We start from the raw sequence: 13,835 nt of genomic DNA, 5'->3' as shown, positions 1-13,835 counted from the left end.
TGTAGCCTCTAAATTATACAAGCTGTTCAGAAAAATAAAGTATATTGGTGCGCATGTGGATTTAACTGCTCTTTGGTTTGTTGCTGTAAACTTCCTTATTTCAGTCGACGGTCCGCAGAGCGTACATAGTTGTAAAAGAGAAACTAGCAAACTGCTAACAAATAAAACTACAGTAACCAAAGGAATGACGTACAGAAATCAAATCATGAAGCAATTATATATGTTATGAAAAACCGTCAAGTGAAATCATTTGCTTTATTTAGTTTGTTTTATGATTTGTTTATTTCCTTTATTTATATTTGACTAAAAGCACAGCAAGAGAGTGCTCGAGAGAAGCATGACTGACGTCAAATGAATAAGAAACGGTCCGTTGGCTACCCTTGTAGAGGAAAGGAAAAACTGTTTAACTGGGGTGTTTAGTATGTTGTCTTTCGATCTGCAGGAACGTTTATTTTCCTGGTGTACCTCAACTCTTTGTTTTACCTCTGACCCGACGGTTGCCACTTTAAAAAGCTACCGTGAGTCCACTTATAATCAAGAAGGTCACAAAATCCATTTAGCTGCATATAGACTAGACCCTGCGGCTAATACAAAGGAGTACTACCCTCTGTCACTCCCTCTCCCACAAGTGTGTGAAGCTTAATTAAGACTGACCACGAGGCCGGAATCAATGACTGAACGTCGATCCTTTCGTGTTTGCCCCACAACCTCACAACCTTGACCCTCGACAGACTCCTGCCTCGCACGCTAAGAAAAATTCAGCTTTCTAAATAATCCTACTTTGTGTTTCAAGATTAAATTGTTGCAAATGTAAAACCTACAATCAAAATTGTTGAGACACTTTTTCTTATATTCACTTACTTTAAATTAAAAAGTTATGCCCAATATTTCTTCCTCCCCTAACTTAATGTTGTTTTGAATGCATGAAATGCTTTGAATTCACCAGTTATCTTTTTTTAACCTTCAGGGAACACATAAAATAAGTGACAAGGAAAAAGTCATTATTACTTTAAAATAATTGTATTCTTCTTTGACTCAATGAGCGTCTCTAAAAAATTTTTGTAGCTTGAAAAGGCCAAGCCATTATGACTAGCTAGGAAAGGGTTTGGTTCCTAAGTACGTATCCTTAAAGAAACTTATCATATCACTTATTATAAGTAGCTAAACGTTAGTTTCCCACGCCTCTGGCACTAAAATGAAATTTAATTACTCACACAATTACAGGACCTTAATCAAGAAATGCTCAAAAACGTATTATAGTTATGTTATAACTTGAATGATTAGAGTTAAAAAATAGGCAAACACCGCGGAGGTCCAATTACAGCTGCAAAAATAGCGATATAAATATGATTAACGACAAATTACCTTGTTGTATTTGATTATGTTAAAAAATTCTTATAGGTCATGAGGGAAAGAGCTGCAATTAATTAGCAAGTATAATCCTTTAGGCCTTTTTTAAAACTAATTTGAACAAGCTGTTTTTAAAGAAAATTAGTTCTAATTAATTGAGGTTTCTGGGTTATATTCCTGTTTGTTAAGGTTGCCTTTTTACATGCACAAAAAAAAACTACAATTCCGGTTTATAAACCTTCAATATAAGTAAGTAATTTCTCGAGTGAGTGACAAAGCATCATTGCGTATGCTATGTTGTTGAAAGTTAAAAAACAAAACATCCTTACATGGTACATTGCAACTTTTTGTGACATAGCCCTTCCTAAATTAATTGTTACTGCTTGTAATGAATGAAAGTATGTCCCTTTTAAGATGTACATTATGGTGTCATTTCTTTTTCTTATTGACTACTGCGTACACTGGGATGTTACTTCCATGGTCTTGAGCCTCCAAGCTGTTCGAATACAGGCCGTCTTCGCTTGATTTATCAAAATCAGGACCCTCCAGCACGTTATACACTGGGTCTTGGACACCTGAGGGACCATAACTGTCAGCTTGTCCTGCATCGTCATGGAACATTATAAACTGGCTCATTTGTACTTGGAGAATCAGCATATTGATTAGGTTCCTCCAAAGTGTTGTACACTGGACCGTCCACAGGTACAGAGCCATACCATGCTGGTCCCTCTGAGCCTTCTGCATAAGGTTCCTCCAAAGTGTTGTAAACTGGGCCCTCCATAGGTACAGAACCATACCATTCTGGTCCCTCTGAGCCTTCTGTATAAGGTTCCTCCAGAACGTTGTACACTGTTTCTGGTTCATAAAGGCCATTATTGACAGTTTCCTCGGAGTCCTTTACTGATAGGTCCTCCAGGATATTGTACACAGGTTGGTCTATACCACTAAGGCCATTATTCTGGGACATTTCCTCCTGACTGTCTCTGGGCCCAAAGATATTGTGTCCGTCGGAAATATTGTGCACGGCGTATAAACCGCCTGATTGAGAGTTTGACTGAGGTACATCATAGTTTGGAGCATAAATTGCTGAAAAAAAAAACAAGTACACATCACAAATTAAAATGCCTCCAGTAGAATAATTGAGATATAATTAAAGCAAAAACTCTCCAGCAATAAAAAGACTTTTTTTAAAGGAAACGTCCGTTCCAGGCTAAGGATCGGATCGAGCAGCCAGATATCTCATCAATACAAAATCAGGTGCTTAACTCCGCACTTTTATTTAGCATAAAGCGGATACTCAGTAGGCCAATTCTCCTTCGAAACCTCTAATTGGGTCATCACGTATCGCCTGGCTTGCGCTAGGACCGGTGACAAAATAGGCTAGACTATAAGTATGTTATTAATAGGAAATTATTCTTTTAAATGCGGATAACTTGAGGGAAGGCAAACACTTTTTATGAATACAATTGTTTTTTCCTTAATATGCCTACACAGTGCGATCAAAGATCGCCTTAAAAGCGGTTTACCTGGATCAAATATTAACTTAAATAGGAAAGTTGTTTCAAGCGCTGCTATGAAAACTAGTTTATTTTATGGATGCCTACATGCAAACGGTTCCTTGCCGTTGTTGGTGACAAAACCATTCTGTTCTTGCGGCTGAAACGCTGACTTTGTCTTCGGTTTGCTTGTCACTGTATTCTAGTGAAACAAAGAAAAAGAAATCAATCAAATTGTCTACCACAGCAAACATGGAGAATCTTTTGGCCAGCACAGTGATCTGAAATACATAGTTCAAATAAGACATTGGGAAGAACGTTCGAAACTGGCAACAATCCAACTTCAAAGCTTCACGTTTGTACCATCATACTATCATTTTATCCCAGTGCGATCTTGTTGCCAGGGCGTTCCCTCCTATCGTAACATCCATCTTGGACTTAAGAGCTTTTGGATTACAGTGAACCCCAGGGGGGGGGGGGGGTACTCGGGGATTAAAGTGACGGGGATGATCGAATGGAGGCAAAACTCAGGACCCAAAAAAATCCCTAAGTCTCCCGACATTACCCAAAAAAATCCCTGGACCAAAAAAACGCCCAAAAAAATCCCTAGTCAAATTACCCCTAAATTGCCAAGGCCGCGCCAAGGCACTTTAGTTTGAATTAATACCCAAAAAAATCCCCTATTTAAATCAAGTCACCCAAAAAAATACCTGCCAAATTCTCCTACCCAAAAAAAATCCCGGAATCGAAAATTTCGACCCCAAAAAAATCCTTCGCACATCCCCGTAACTTGGATCCCGGAGTACCCCCCTCCCCCCTGGGCAGTGAACTCTCTCTTAGATGGACACTGGGACCAGCTCTCTCTTGCTGTCCCTCTTATAGGGATGCCCGTCTTAAATATAACGAGAGTATAGGTATACAAACAAACATATAAAATTCGGCCAGGTTGGGGCAATAAATACTTTCCAGCTAATAGAAGAGTCCGTCTTATACAATTCGTCTTGAGAGAGTTGACTGTACAGTGAACTCTGTCGAAGACAGACACCCTCGGGACCAGCTCTAGCTGTCTGTCGTAGAGGTGTCCGTCTTAACAAGAGTTTAGCTACATATAAACGTGAGCTCAACCAAGTTGGAAGAATAAATTCTTTCCAGCTGATAGGAGTGTGTCCTTCTTATACAGATGTCCGTCTTGAAAGAGTTCACTGCTTTAAAACTGGTCACCTGACTCTACCGATGGCTGATCTTTTTTTTTATTGCAAGACACAAAAAAACAAGAAGTTACATGACATTGCATTACATTACACTACTTCAGGGTTTTCAACAGTTTTGTATGGTAGCGAACATAGTTGTGAAAGCACCGCGCAAGCACCTAGAGGGGTCTGGGGGTGTGCCCCCCGCAGGAAATTTTTAAGATAGAACACTCAGAAACGCCGTTTCCAGCGTTTCTGGAACCCAGAAATCAGTTTCCCAGGCAGGGCCGGCTTTCACTCAAGTGTTCTTTAAAAAGTAAAATATTGAATGAAAATGGACAGTTGATCGAGGGAGAATGGCAACAACAGAATTTTCAGTTGTTAATCATTGCGAAATTGTTTCTGTTATCCTCTAGTCAGTAAGTTCATGAGATGCTTAAGTAAAAAAAACCTTAAATATTGATATCAAAGTACCGGACCTGGAACGGGAAACGACCAGACGATACGTCCGGCCTCCGGCCTCAAACGAAAACCCTGCAGTACTTACACAAGGGCGCTATTTACAATACAACACATTACATTACTCCGACGGCTGATCTTGTTTTTGATATAAATTGTATGCTGAACAAAAGGCCTACTGATACGAAGATCAGTAAAGCGTATACTGTTTGTCCATCCTGGTTTCATTCACTTTAAAGTTAATTTATTACCTTATTTATTTGGCCAGAGGTACTTGTATTGGCATCTTTTCTGTGGACAACAATGGATTGATGTAAAACGAAATTTACAAAAAGTTCTCACAAAACTAGAACATTCTTTACATTATAACTCAAGGGAAGATTGATCGAAACCTTAATAATCCGATACTGTTAAATGCGGTTATAAGCCCATGGCCAAGACTTATACAACTTTGTAATCAAGGGGTTTTCGATGGGCTTATATCCGGGGAGACTTATAAGTAGCATAGAAACCCGTTTTGAGCCGGTTATATCAGAAAAGTGGTTTATCATAAGAAAGCCACTCTAATAAAACGCTTTTGATCTGCAAGTGTTTTGCATGGTAAGGAGTTAAATACTGTTAATGAACAGTGGATAGTATTCAAAAATGGTTACCTAGATATTCGACATCGATAGATAAAAAGAGCAGCAATAACCACCAGTACGAGTGAGATGGAGACAGTCACGCCCGCGATAATACCCAGCGAAGAGGACGAGCTGTCGTCTTCATTCTTCTGTCTTCTTCCTGAGTTGGGTTGAGTGATGGCCTGAGAACAAGAAACACCGTAAACTTCCATCACTAGACTAGTTTGACCAAAAGACCGTAATAAGGACAGTTTTGAAGAACGGCTTTGCGTGTGCAAACGAAACTTAGCTAAAAAGTTCCTTATTTTCCAATGGTTTTAAGAATTTCTTTGATATTTGTCCACATTTTACCCGGACATTTTACTTTCAGAGGCGGCGGAGCGTTTTGGAACGTGGTGGGGGAGGGGGCTATAAGACTGCCCCAAAAATATTCGGCAGGTTTCGATATCTGGAGCAACATTTTTCCGTCCAAGCAACCTTTTGTTTTCTGAACAGTTTAATTTTCAGACCGACGTTTTCCGAGGATTCTCCAATTGCTGCTCGAAGGCCATACGAACGTTTTCTGATTTTTTTTTAAGAACTTTTCCAAAGATAAACAAAGTTTCCCCGAAGACTTTTAAAGATGCTTAAACTCACACACGAGACGGAATATCTTGACAAACTATTTTTGCGCTCGTAGTAATTTTGGCACCAAAACGTGGGGGCTGAGCCTCTCAAAATTTCCTTTGGGGGGGGGGGGGCTTCTTCTTCTCCCCCCTGCCCCCTTTTGCTCCGCCACTTATGACTTAACACGTTTGCAAAAATTGAATACTTGGCTTCTTTTTTAAATTGCTTCACACAGGTAAGTTGTAAACTCCAATGCGCGCACGTGATGATAGCTCTGACGAAGCCGGATTGACGCTCGAAACGTCAGTTTTCCAAACTTCGCTGCGGCAGTTTATTCACCTTTATCAACTTCCAGTGCAGTGATGATCTACTAATACTTCACTTGCCCTCCGACGCAGTTCAACAGTTTCTTTAAAAACTAAACACTTCAAGTTGATACTAGCCGAAATAGGCTAGTCAAAATTCCATTAGTTTGTATGTGAGCGGCGGCTTCCCGCTATAGGATATCTTGTTAGCAGGATGCTTGTGGGGTCAATGACTTAAGGGAATTTTATCCTTGCTTCTCTTCTTTACGTATTCCCCCGAGCGGAGAACCTGCAGTTTAAAATAACATCCATCGCCTGCTTATTGTTTCATGAAAATGGTAAAACGAGGTAAGGCCTATAGCTAATTTTAGTACATTGCGCTTTTTTCCTTGGGGCAATCACTCGTACAGCGCCTGGTAAAATTACTTCTATTCTTGGTGTACCATGCGGGCAGGCTCACTTTGAGTCTTACGCAAGAGCTGTGATTAAATGGCCTATACGGGGAGGCTCCGCCCGAAAGGGGTACCTTTTTCAGGCTTCAGGTATATAAAAGGGTAGGGATTTCACGAGTTTAAGTATATGGAAGGGTATAAAAATCTGTCAATTGGCTATTTAAAAATTAATGGCCTTTAAATTAAATATTTCAAACAGACGCAATTTATGGCTGTATTATTTTAATTATTAAGCGCTACATAAAAATGAAAAGAAAACTTCCTATTTTAAGTCCGCGCCATGTCTCTTAAGTATATGAAAGGGGTACTTTTTTTTCAGTTAAAGGTATACGAAAGGGGTTCAATTTCTGTCAAAATGGTATATAAAAGGGTAAGGGGTTAGAACTTGGGGCGGAGCCTCCCCGTATAAAACTTTTATGAGTACCCCCCCCCCCTCCCCGGAGTCGGCGAGCGAAGCAAGCTGGTGGGGAGCTCGAGCCTGCTCGCTGGCTACAGGCTATTATCACATGCTCAACCCGAGCTTGTAGTTTGCCCGGCGGCAGCAGGAACGCACGTCACTGAATACTCAAATATATGTACAGGCTTTCAAGCTCGTACCTGAGTATGCTGAGTTGGACCAGTCGTTGCCGGTACAGTAGCTTTCTCTGAATACGCCTGCGAATAAAAGGATCGATTTCTAATAATTTTTCTTTTTTGTTTGCTATTTTATTTTCAGGAGTTTATTTCTTATACTTTTAGACGTACATACCGTAACCGTATATGCAACCCTAAATACACATCAGCTGCTAAACTTTGAGAATAGTCTCAATTCATGTTCTATTTTCGAGGAATGACCTTAACTCCCATTTTTGTAGCGCAAAGTAACTAGCTACTCCCCCTGGATGGGGTACTAGCAGAAACCCATAAGGGTTGAAACGTGTAACGCGCGCGCACAGCGTTTGAATATTCATTTTGCTAAGTACCATATTTGGAAACACGAAGAATTTGTACGCGAATGCTGTATACACGTAATGACACACGCAACATAATTTTTGGTTTTGCGGTAAGTTGCTTGAATTTCGACCTAAACGCCGTAAATTTCTTACAGAAACTAAAGAAACTCATTAAGTGTATCGAAGCGCAGTTCTCCAGACTACCTTATGAAGATGAAACAGGAGAATTTAACCAAATTTAACTTTATTCAACCAAGCTTGTTCAAAAACAAGATTACGCCATCGAGCGCGAGCTAGCGCGGGCTGTGAATTTAATCCAAATATAGTAATTTTGATTGGTTAAATGTTTCTCGTGATTTTCCAAATATGGTACTTAGTGTAGACGAATGTGCAAACGCTTTGTACAATGCGAATCATAGGGAGTTACACGTTTCAACCCTTATGGGTTTCTGGTACTAGTCCATCGCAGGTTACCCACCAGCATTTTGCTAGAATACCCTACTAATCCGGCCCTAGTAACCCAAGTAGAGCTCGTCTTGTCAAAGAACACAGTGACCCCGCTGGGACTCGAACCTGAAACTGAAACTGAAACTTTATTTACCCTCGGTATTATGAGCCGTGTAAGGGCTCAAACAAGTATATGCTAATGAAACCGAGCATTTCACAGTATACAACACAATGCGTAAAGATAGACCACAACACCGGGAACTCCGTGCCCTACTCTTTTCGATAAGTGTGTGGGTTTTTTTTAACGTCCCCTGTTGATCATAACACTGTAGATGCAGGAGACGGGGCCTACAGTTTATCGTCCTTATCCGAGAAGACTAGAATATCTAACCATTTGCAGATGTCATTGCAAAGGCAGCATATTCTACTCAGTTATTTTGAGACCCTGAGGAACGGTTGGTCCGGTCTGGGACTCAAACCCGAGACCTCCCGTACAGCAGTCCGGCGCTCTACCAACTGAGCTAACCGGTGAGCTAACCTGGACCCCTCGATCCATATAAGCCGCACTCACCGTAGACAGCGACGTTACTATCAAAGAGGACGTCGTAGGATTAATAGTTGAAGAAAAGATAGGACTAGTTGATCTTTTTACAGGACCTGCCATTGAAGAAAGTTGTTAATACTGGAAGAAGATGGCGATTAATACATTTACCCAAAATTCTAAGCGTACTAAAAACCAAAACACGTTCATAAAAAGCACTAAAAAGTTCCAATGTTGTAAGTGCAGGGGACAATTTGCCAAAACAATATATAGATTTCTGTATGCAAGTGATTTGTGTCCAGTTAGTCTGATGTTGAAGTTTCGACCGTCTCTCCGATGTAAGGGGCTTGGCAGTCGGAGCATTTGATCTTTTAAATCGCTCCCTGCCGGACTGTTATTAGGTTTGTCCCTATCTTTAACTTTGGTCAGTAAATGTCGTTACGTAGTTTAATCACACGTTAACTCACAAGTAAAGCTTCCTTCCAGTTTGAATAGCAAACAGCTTTCTTTGATTTTGGGTCCTGGCTCGGAGCAGCTGATACCTAGATTGATAACTCGTCCAACGAAAATGTTAATTGGCTCAACGACCTAAAAGGTAAAAGGAAATATTTTTCTTGCCAAAAAGAACGAAAATCAACTTTATTTAAAATCACAAAAATCACTCTTTTAATCTGAGAAAGACTGTTAACTCATATTCGATATAAAACATGAAAATACGCAGAAAAACGTCTAAACTGATATATCTAATAAATTCATCTAATACCCGATTCCCTCTATAGCGCGCGCCTGCAGGGAATCACGGTAGTTGTATTTATCAAATCTTGCGCGAGACTCAGCAACCTGCATCGCTGCTGAGTCTCGCGGGTCGAGACTGCCCGCAGTCTACAAAGAAACTTTAACGGACGCTTACGGAAGCTTACGGACGTCAACCCCCCCCCCCCCCCTCTACCAAAAAAATATATCTTATTTTTAAAAATAATCATCATCATCACCATAATCGTTATCTATTCTTTGTACATGTTAAATTCATTATGAGTAGCGCCACGCAATCATACTACGACTCTAATTTGTTTTTAAAATACCCGCGCGCTGTAAATTCTGCATTTTGCTCGTTCTTCTAGAATAAAAAATGTAAACAACTTGATTAAATGTTAACAGGTTAATAGTAATAGTTGAAATTCCAACAAAACCAAAACAATTATATTCTCACCTTTATAAAGTATGCTTCCTCGTCTGAATCCCATTCAAAAAGAAAAATTTTCATTGTTTTATTAGTGGAAGAACCAAGAGGAACCTTTTCCCCATCACATCCAATGTACCAGGAAGAACTGATGTTTACTTTGCAGTTAGCCTGGGATTCTAGCTTTGTTTCTCTCTCCTCAGCAGTATTTAGCGTGCGTAAACCATCATTCCTCTTCTCACCATCAAAAAAGATATTAGTCTCACAGCCTATTGTTTGAAGGAAACAATCAAACTTATGGAATTGGAAAAAGTTATTTACAAAAAAAGGTTAAGGTATGCTCAATTTGAATGAAAACTTGGTATATCACCATCCTTAATCGTCTTAGTTCGCTATAAGGTATATATTCTTAGAATTAAGCAACATAAACGAAAATAATTCCGAAGGGTAACCCTGATATAATAACCCTTAGATATAATAACCAGACAGATTTGGGTTCAGTTGGCTTGAGGACCGGATAGGAACGTTTCACCACTAATAATAATAATAATAATAATAATAATAATAATAATAATAATAATAATAATAATAATAATAATATTTAATATTTATATTGCGCATTTTCTATAAAATAATCAAATGCGCATTACAAACATTACAATAGATACAAAAATAAGAACATATTACAATCTTTAGAAAATTAAAAACGAAACCTACACTACTTACAATTGGCTATTAGAAAATATAGCCACTGATATATAGCAACAAAATAATACGCCACTGATACACAACGATCAACGGTGAGAGCACTCTGTGCAACATTTAAATACAGGGGAACCACGTTAATTTTGAATAAAGTCAGCTTGTCAGCCAGCTAGACCGCGAAAGGTTTGAGTGGTCCCACTGACATACAATGGCTGCGGTCACATCAAGGCTACTTACTATAGTCAAGACAGGGATAACCGTGATAGTTAGCTATTTTGATAATGTGACCGCTTCTCTGTTCACCCTGACTATAGTTAGAAAATTTACGCCTCGGTGATCCAAAACAATGCAGACTAACTAAAGTTAAGTTTACAAATGAACAACCAATCAAAATGTGACAATTCTTTCCGCATGTGCGAGATGAACACAAATTCTCAAAATAAAGCATGAAGCGAAGGAAAAAAGGAAAACAGCATGTCAAGAAATTACATATAACCAACGTGAGCAAAAATAAAGCTTGAATTCTTTGGCGTCTAACATCCGTTAGAAGTTTTCCCTTATGTAGTTTTTTTTTCTACGACGCCGAGTTGCCGTACAAAACTAGGATCAACAACAAGGGCTGTCATGAACTAATTTTAATTCGAAATTATCCAAAGGCTAATCAGAACTAACTGTAGTTAACTAACTGTAGTTAAGGTATCTGGTCGTTTCGAGACAAAGTCGTTTCAAGACAAGTCGAGGTCGATTCAAGACACATATTGTAAAGTCGATTCAAGACAAGCTCCATTGCTTGAAGTCCTTTAAATATACAAAATACTTTACTATATATTAAGGTAAACCTATATCAATGACCAAACAAACCTTCGAAGACACTTGCTCGAGCGAACATAAACCTCCGTTGTAAAAAAACCAAACAAACACACAAACGAGACCGAGTTTTGGTCATGTTTATTTACAAAAGGGTTTGTCTCAATATATTTTTGAGACTTCCTCTATAACTTTAGAATTATGCCAACGATCAAGAAACACAAATCACATCACGACTGTTAACAAGAGTTACCGAGTTACAAGTTATTACAACTTATCACAATGGCCTCCGCGCAGATTTTATTTACGTCGATCGATGAAGTCGCTTCCGCGATTTTTAGTTTATTTTACAGAGATAACAAAAATTACCAAACTATAACAGTCATACTGAACTTTTCTCGAGTTTTCCTCTGAATCGAAACAATTTCAGTTTGTCTCAAATCGACTTTACATGTGTTTCGAATCGACCTCGACTTGTCTCGAAACGACTTTGTCTCGAAACGACCGTAAACCGTAGTTAACTGCATTGGTGTGACCGAAAAGTCGACCGAAAGCTCTAACTATAGTTAAACTTTAGTTACGTAGATGTGACCGCAGCCAATAATTATGTTCGAATTTTCTTAAACTAAAATCATCCCAAAATCATCCCATCCCAAAATCATCTATTTTTTGTCGTAAGGGCTATTGTTTACATAGAGCTAGATTGGCCAAATCTTCTGACGCACAGCCTGTACATCCCGATCATATGTCATTATATATTCCTCTTAGTTTATAGCTGACCCCAGTGTATGTTTTTCATACCGTTGCCTTAATATTACTTCCAGAGATAACTATGCTATCAATGACGCATTTGATAGAACAGATATTGCCCCCTACTGTGATTATACGGATCATTACCCTTCTACGTTTTGAATACAATAAAGGCTTTAGCTGTCTTCAATTCCTTCGGAAATATTTCACAAGTCGATCGGACGATCTTACGAAATACGGTGCTGCCACTTTAAGCTTAAGAAAATTCGTTTGAACCTTGAATTTGTCCAGGACCTGGTCAGTAAGTGAAAGATTGGCCAACGTTATCCGCAGAAAGATTAGTTCAGCAACTATGAGCTTAATAAGTTTTCAAAATAGTTTTTAAGTCGTTGACATGGCTAGAAAAATCGCTGGTAAATTCTGAACTATATTTTCAACCTAGCATCGGTATCAGTGGAGAGACATAAGCAAAGATCCTGATTTTACCACGTACGAAACTGTCAGACTACTTTTAACATAACTTCTAATTTCAGTTTCCGGGGTTTTCAACATACCGAAGGACATATTCATGTATAATGGCTTTCAGTCAGTCTTGGTTGTGATGACTTAACAAATACAAAATAAATGAAGTGTCAATACGAGGCATACATTCAGCTGCATGTTACAGAACATATGAACTTCCGCACGGCAGTGCGATAAATTTCGCTTTCAGCGTAATAAAGATTTTTAAGTAATTACTAAAGCAAACAAGTTCCCCAAGACTTTCGTTATCAGTATCATTTCACGATCATGTCAGTAATGGAATATCATCCATCTACGCTCTTATCCTTCCGAGAATGAAAGGACAATGATCCTAAGTGAGCTGAATGAACATGACATTGGAAGTAAGTAAACGCGAGTCAGTTTGGCCTGGCGCAGTCTCGCGAAGGCTTTGTGTTCAACAGAGGCACTAGTACTATGAGGATGTGTGTTTGTGCATGTACCTACAAATAAAACAAAAATCTCACCAAGTTGGGTCCGCGCCACTTTATTTTCCAGGCATCTCCATTTGTTGTTCAAATACGTTACTGTGGCGCTTTTCTCAGAACAGCGGCACGAGTAAGGAACTTCACTTCCTGCCACTGCGCCTTGTTTAATTTCGCAAGATCTATCGCAGGAATTTCCATCTCCTCTGCTTTCGTCATGACATACTGACTGAGGTAAGTGAAACGAATCTACAACGTCTTCCCAGTATTCAGGATCCCTTTCTGGTATAGACCTGGTAATTTTAATTCTTTCTGGGAACGTTACGTCGATGTAAAGTAAGAGCGTTATCAAGACCTTCGTGAGTGATATCTTCATGTCTCCAATACAAAGACGGAGGCTTGATATCATATGAGCTTTCCGGGCTGGCCGTTAGTATCCAGAGCTGGTAAAGCTGTTATCAAGGAAGGAGGGCACTCGGCTTTCAATTGAGTCGGTTCACCTTGTCGCCTAACTATTCAAACTGACATCTTATCGCTTAAAATTACAGCCGACAACTCAGAGTTCGAAACGTCACTGTTTTTGTTCACTTATTGTGCTTGAGTAATATTCTTTGTTCCAATAATATTTTCGAAACATTCAATATTACGATTAATTTCCGCAAGATAAATGACAAGTAGTGATTTATTTACCGATAACTATTTTTGGCATAGATTTACTCAAATGAGCTCGAGTAATTCGTTTCTTGCACATTTCTCAGAGGGTACAAGGATATTTTATTAGCAATATCGCTCTTCGGAGAGTTGTTTGTGATGTAAAGTACATTCTACAGAAAGCCGCAAGCATGATATATAACTCTTGGACATGCCTAAGGCTATAAAGGTCTATAAATGCACAGCAATTAGCATTCGGGCATTCAATAACAATAGTGGTTCCATACTTAACAGCTTTAAATTTTCAATCACAATATTTATACATTAAAGCTTTTTGTAAGAAGAAAAGTTGAATTATACTTTTTTCGTGACCTGT

At 39.1% G+C, this 13,835-nt stretch overlaps 1 pseudogene across 1 annotated transcript; it reads right to left on the bottom strand.

The window, feature by feature from the left end:
- Positions 1–242: 242 nt before the first annotated feature.
- On the bottom strand, positions 243–13,184 carry LOC144628848 (uncharacterized; annotated as a pseudogene). The gene is made up of 9 exons (XR_013566293.1): positions 12,851–13,184; positions 9,612–9,850; positions 8,869–8,989; positions 8,432–8,517; positions 7,079–7,135; positions 5,149–5,300; positions 4,747–4,786; positions 2,955–3,048; positions 243–2,436 (listed from the first exon to the last, which is right to left on the bottom strand). The product of XR_013566293.1 is annotated as an uncharacterized LOC144628848 (transcript).
- Between the last annotated feature and the right edge of the window lie 651 nt (positions 13,185–13,835).

The sequence above is a fragment of the Oculina patagonica genome, chromosome 10, assembly GCF_052425735.1.
Source record: "Oculina patagonica isolate OP01 chromosome 10, crgOcupat, whole genome shotgun sequence".
NCBI classification, from domain to species: Eukaryota; Metazoa; Cnidaria; class Anthozoa; order Scleractinia; family Oculinidae; genus Oculina; species Oculina patagonica.
This window is presented reverse-complemented; position numbering and strand designations above follow the sequence as displayed.